This window comes from Amphiura filiformis, chromosome 5, assembly GCF_039555335.1.
Source record: "Amphiura filiformis chromosome 5, Afil_fr2py, whole genome shotgun sequence".
In the NCBI taxonomy this organism is placed as follows: domain Eukaryota; kingdom Metazoa; phylum Echinodermata; class Ophiuroidea; order Amphilepidida; family Amphiuridae; genus Amphiura; species Amphiura filiformis.
The window spans coordinates 39980310-39986748 of NC_092632.1; the positions used below are offsets into that span (position 1 = coordinate 39980310).

General features: G+C 35.4%; 1 pseudogene; it reads right to left on the minus strand.

Annotated features, from left to right (window-relative positions):
- Positions 1 to 1962: 1962 nt before the first annotated feature.
- LOC140152185 (protein yippee-like 5 pseudogene) lies at positions 1963 to 2322 on the minus strand (annotated as a pseudogene).
- Between the last annotated feature and the right edge of the window lie 4117 nt (positions 2323 to 6439).

Below are 6439 nucleotides of genomic sequence, written 5' to 3' on the forward strand. Positions count from 1 at the left end.
ACAGTCATGTTTTGGCTATGACCTTTAACTTTTATTTTTTTAATCCTGACCGAACAACCAAATTCTGAAAAAGTTGTGGAGGACAAGCAAACAATCTTTTTTTTTTTTTTTTTTTTTGCCTTACAATGTATGTTTGTATTTGACCCTTTGCAAGGTCATCTCAAAACGAGGTTCTACTCACAAAGTGTATATTGCGTATGTGCATCCGTATGCCTTTTATATGCATGCTTTAATTACTGTGTAAGCTTTACAAAAGCCTTCTGGCATGTTACACTAGAACAGCGTGAAAATCAAAAATGCACTTTTGCGCATGCGTTTGTAAGGAGAACCTTGTTTTGGTAGCAAGATGGTGGATCAATAGAAAGGAGGAAATCATTTGTTGTATGGATACTTGTTTATGACCAGTGTGTGACCAGTTTAAATTCACCTCAACTCATGTTTATAATACGGTCAAAATGATTGGACTTGTTTGAAGGAATGAAACCCAGATTTAGTGTTTTACTGACTTTCTAGATTGATTTTGACTAAAAACATGTGCCAAGCAAGTTTAAATTGCAAATGCAATTTTTTTACCAATTTGGTGATGTTTTAGTATCATTTGCTCATTGTAAAATACAAAAAGTGGAAAATATTGGAGAGACCGAGAGAACAGGGATATTTTGGCATACTAAAAGACAAGACAAGCTTTAAACACTCACATTTTCATTGAAATGTAAGGAAAGAAATGTACATTTGTCACCAACATAATGCAGTAATTATATCACATTCCCTGGATAAAATTGGGCCTGTATTGAATTAAACACAAACAAGTGCAAAATTTAGCAGTTTTCAAGAACAAGTCAGTTGCAAAGTGCACCCAAATTGGCTCAATTTGGGCAAAATAGTGTCTGCATACAATTTCCGACCAACCCACAAAGAAGACAACACAATGATTTCTTTCTTTTCCAAACAGAAGTTTCAAACAAATGTCATACAAGCAAAATGAATGTACATGAACATTTTCAGTATAAATTCAATTACATTTTAGTAATACAGTGTATATATATATACTTGGTTTGGTTGTTAAGCTTAAACAGTTACAAGTTTTATAATTTCTACTATAGCTGTTCACTACAAGTACGGTATTTTATATTCATCTATACTACATGATAACGTTTCTTGATGTTTTCAATCCAATCATTAGTGTTTGGTCAGTGTTTAATATCATTACTGCACATTGATATCATGTAATTAAAAATACATCTGTCCTGAAAATTAAATTTGAATCCGCTCATTATTTATCATTAACTTCTCAAATTGAACTCAAACAATTTAAATTAAACATGTAGTTTTGTGTTTATGTACTATATCATATCATCGTTCAACTTTCCAGCTTGAATTGTTTCTCAATACATCCTCCACCACACAACATGATATCAATTTTAATTGGTGCAGGCATACATGTACTAATAAGCCACAGAAGAGCTCAAGCACATTGCAAACTACAATGTAGATCTACATTCATTGACAATGAAATCCAAGCATCTTGCCTGCATCATACACAATTGATCAACTATGCCATAACTTTCCTTATTTACATTAAATCTGCTAACACCAATACCTCCATAATATTTGTGTTCAACTTGTCCCAGAACAAATTACCAGAACCTTGTCACATGATATGACATGTGATTCTACAATATCATCCTCTAATTATTTGAACAAAGTTTCCAAGGGTGTTCTTTCTTACAGCAACAAGATCTAACCGACTATACTTTTGATGGTTAAAACTCTTGATCTTAACTCTGCCATAAAATTAACTACCAAACATTATACTTTCTTAAAGATGTACATTGTACACATGTACTAACATTACCTCTGATCAAATCATGTAGGCCTACATTTCCTTTTCACCTTGTCTCTTTACAAGACATGATACCCTTAAAACATTTGTCATAAATATCTACAAAATACATTCACCCTTCAGTTCTCGCTACCTCTTTCCTCAAATCCATCGCTTTCAATAATGAGCGCCCTCTCTAAAATTATACGTCCTTCTTTATATCTCTGATTGTCCTCTGTAGCAAATTCATACATCCAGCCTAACTTCTCCTCACAGTTTTTGCAAAATACATCTCTGACCATGTGTCTCCCAGTGATCATCATGCGGTCCTGTACTTCACTGTACGACAGATTGACGACTTTGTTGAAAAGATACGCCCTACCGGTTGAGCCGGTAAATCGAGTTGATATTAGTTCGGAGCGATTGGTTAGGTTTGTATCGCAGTGAGCGCAGGAGAATAGTCTTGTTCCACCCATGTGATCAAGAAATTTTCGACCCATGATTATATCTGCACAGAATATAAAAGTTAAGATTTATATTAATACATGTGATCCAACCAGAGCTAGAATTTGTCTTGAGATAACCAAGCCAGCAAGCCTTGATATACATTGTAAGTGGACTGGAACCAGGAGCAATTTGTTTTTGAACATTGCTCCTGGTTCGCTGGGATTTTACAAGAACCAGGAGCAATTTTTGAAGAATGGGAAATTTTCAAATAGTAAATCCTCAGTTTTGCATAAAATATAATACAGCACTGATGCAGCAAGTGCAAAACTGGAACCAGGAGCAATTTGTTTTTTGTTGCTCCTGGTTTATAAGGACCAGGGGCACTTGGTGGTTTTACAAGGACAAATTTGCCCCTCCCCCGTCTGCTTATTTCAAGGCTTGACGTAACAGTGCACAACCAGTGCTAGGTTGTCAAAGATTGACTTTCATCAAAAAGATTCAGCTAACAAAACAGCATTTCGGTGGTGTTTCTAGATCTTAGTCTCATGATGACAGCAGCTTTTCTATGTGGAATTGCTATCAAAATCCCTCTAAAATTCCATGTGCGAGTGTCTCATCACCATAAAATCATATATTTGGGGCAAGAGAAGTATAGACAACATATTTATGTAGGTTTCCTTGACCTAGCTGTTCTTTTAATTTCTATGTGTATTGTGTTTGGGCCCCGGTCTAGGCGAATTTGGCTGACTAGCAAATGTGTTAACTAAGGTTTGCCTCTCATACCTACAAGAAATATACACAGTACGCACTGTCTAAAGTACATAATATAGGTATGCCAGGCAAACCTTAATTAACACATTTGCTAGTCAGCCAAATTTGCCTAGAACACAATACATATTTACATAAAAATTTAAAAGAACAAGTAGGTCAAGGAAACCTACATAAATATGTTGTCTATACTTCACTTGACCCAAATATATGATTTTTTTATGGCGATGAGACACTCGCACATGGAATTTTAGAGGGATTTTGATAGCAGTTCCATGTAGAAAAGCTGCTATCATCATGAAACTAAGATAGATCTAGAAACACCACCGAAATGCTGTTTTGTTTAATAGCTGAATCTTTTTGATGAGAGTCAATCTTTGACAAGGTGTAAATTTGCTAAGGAAAGTGCTATGACAAAAAGGTTTTCAGTTTTGGCTTTCTTTACTCAAGGGCTTTAATTTGATATATAAAATGATGCAGTTTGATGGCAAATTTGAATTCACCTGGCATACCTACATAATAATTTAAAAGACATCAATATCAATCAAATCAAAATCAAATTTGAATATTTTTTTAAACAAACACACTCATCATGCATCAGGCATGACTCTCAGTTTGTGTGATTTGTTTTCGCATCTAGGCAGCTTTTTATCCCTAAACGAAACAGAAACACTCAAACAGAAACTCCCGTGCAAATTCGGTAATCCCGCGCCAATCTAATTCGCATCTGATATCTGCAATCCCAATGCACTGCACACGTAACTAAATGGCAAATGCCATACCAAAACAACAAACACATCCACCTGATTTTCTAATAAAAACGACTGCAATCACACCAAAATTTGATATCCATGAAAGCACTAGTGTCTTACCTATCTTATAGACCTATGTTTGAATAAAGACAGAGCTTAATTTAGCGTAAAATCATCGCATTATTCGGCGTTTGTTGAATGTTTACTGCGTCTTGCACGGCCGAGAATCAACCAAAACAAATCATGACGTCATCCTAGGTCACAGGTCATTTAAAGGGATTGCTTCATTTCCGGTTCAAGAGCGTCGCGTACGCGTCGGCTGCTACAATAATTCTGAATTTGTACCAGGGATTTATTATCGATTTTTATTTTTCAACCACATTTTCTCGGCGTTAAACTTCAAATTTTGTCCGCTAGAGAACATCATATTTTTAGGCTTAGATCAACTGGCCTTGGGCAATTTGCTAATTTCAAGATCAACGTTTGAACAGAGTTAAAATAAAAACTTGAAACCGCGCAAAATTGTGCAATTTAACCTGTTTGGGCCCAAAACACAGTGTTTTTCGTGTTGAAAAAGGAAAAATCTAGGGCAATTATTGCTTCATTTTTTTCTTCCATCATGAATACTAGGAGAGACGTCTCCTTTGCAAATATTTAGGGAGACCCATGCATCGTCCCCTTCTCCCCTCTTCTGCCGCATATTATCAAAATGTATCAACTCACTCTAAACTTTTCGTTTACTAGTCTTTCCTGATACGGATGGGATGAAATGCTAAATGCTATCTTCAGTAGATATAGTGAAAAAATTCCCCGAAAAATTCCTAAAACGCGCCCGGCTGCACTGGCCGAATTTAAAAATCAGCATTCGGCCTAATGCCACGCTATTAAAAAAAGAAAAAGAGAAAAAAAAAGAGGCAAAAACTGAGAAACATGCAGATGCGGAAAGTGATGAGTCTGTAATTTCGCTTGAAACTTTCTGATCGGGACTGATGTATTAGGAAAAAATTCTTTCTAGAGTAGAAAAATGTGATGAATCGGGATGAGATTCTAAATGTTATCTTCAGTAGATATAGCGAAAAAAATCCTAAAATGCGCCCGGCTGCTGCTGTCAGCTCTGCGTAACCTAAAAATCGGCATTCGGCCTAATGTCGCGCTATTTAAAAAAAAAGAGAGAAAAAAGAAGAAGAAACAGAGAAACATGCAGATGCGGAAAGTGATGAGCCTGTAATATCGCTTTAAACTTTCTGATCGGGACTGATGTATTAGAAAGAAAAAAATCGCCGCTACATGATGAAGTGAACATTTAGAGAAAATAATGTAAAACATTACTTCTAGAATAGAAAGATGCAATGAATCGGGTGAGATTCTAAATGCTATCTCCAGTAGATATAACGAAAAAAAATCCCAAAATGCGCCTGGCTGCTGTACGCGAATTAAAAAATCGGCATTCGGCCCATAATGCCGCACTAATAAAAAAGAAAGAAAAAAGTGGTAAAAACAGAGAAACATGCAGATGCGGAAAGGGATGAGTCTTTAATAACGCTTTAAACTTTCTAATCGGGACTGATGTATTAGAAAGAAAAAAAATCGCCGCTAGATGATGAAGTGAAAATTTAGAGAAAATAATGTAAAGCATTACTTCTAGAGTAGAAAGATGTGATGAATCGGGATGAGATTCAAAATGCTCTCTTCAGTAGATATAGCGAAAAAAATCTTAAAATGCGCCTGGCTGCTCTGCGCGAATTATAAAAAAAACATGCGGATGCGGTATGAACGTTTGGGCAGTATTCATTGTGGGACATTAGAGCACACCAAACATATCGAATTGCATTCTGAATACGAAGAATGTCCTTCTGATATCAAATAATTTTGATTTTTTTTTCGAAATTCGCAATGTAATACACATTTTATGGCAAATCATTAAAAATTGATATTTTTGATATTTAACGGTACTCGAAGTAAACTTTATAAATATGATGATTTATACTTAAAGTGTATGTAGGTGGGATGAAAAACCGACGATCAATTGAAAATTTTTACCTTTCGTATTGAAGATATGCCGCGCTATTAAATAAAAAACAGAAAAAAATAGGTAAAAACAGAAAAACATGCAGATGCGGAAAATGATGAGTCTTTAATATCGCTTCAAACTTTCTGATCGTGACTGATGTATTTGAAAGAAAAAAATTCGCCGCTACATGATGAAGTAAAAATTTAGAGAAAGTAATGTAAAACAATACTTCTAGAGTAGAAAGATGTGATGAATCGGGATGAGATTCTAAATGCTATCTTCAGTAAAAAAAAAAAAAAATCATAAAACGCGCCCGGTTGCTCTGCGCGAACTAAACATCGGCATTCGGCCTGATGCCGCGCTATTAAAAAAACTAGAGCGATAACCGCACCATAGCTGAACCATGTGGCTTCGGCAGTATATCGCTCATTCTACAAAATCCGGTGCCAATCCATATAAAAATTGAAAAAATAAAAGTTGTTCAAAAAGACCTGCTTTTTGTGGTTTTTAAGAGTAAATGTATCACTACTTTCAGATGTAAAAAATTGCCAACACCACTTGCATATTTTTCTTTCAGGAAGTCATGATGTTTTTTAACACTAAAACTCAATGTAATGTGAGCTACGTTACCGACTACAA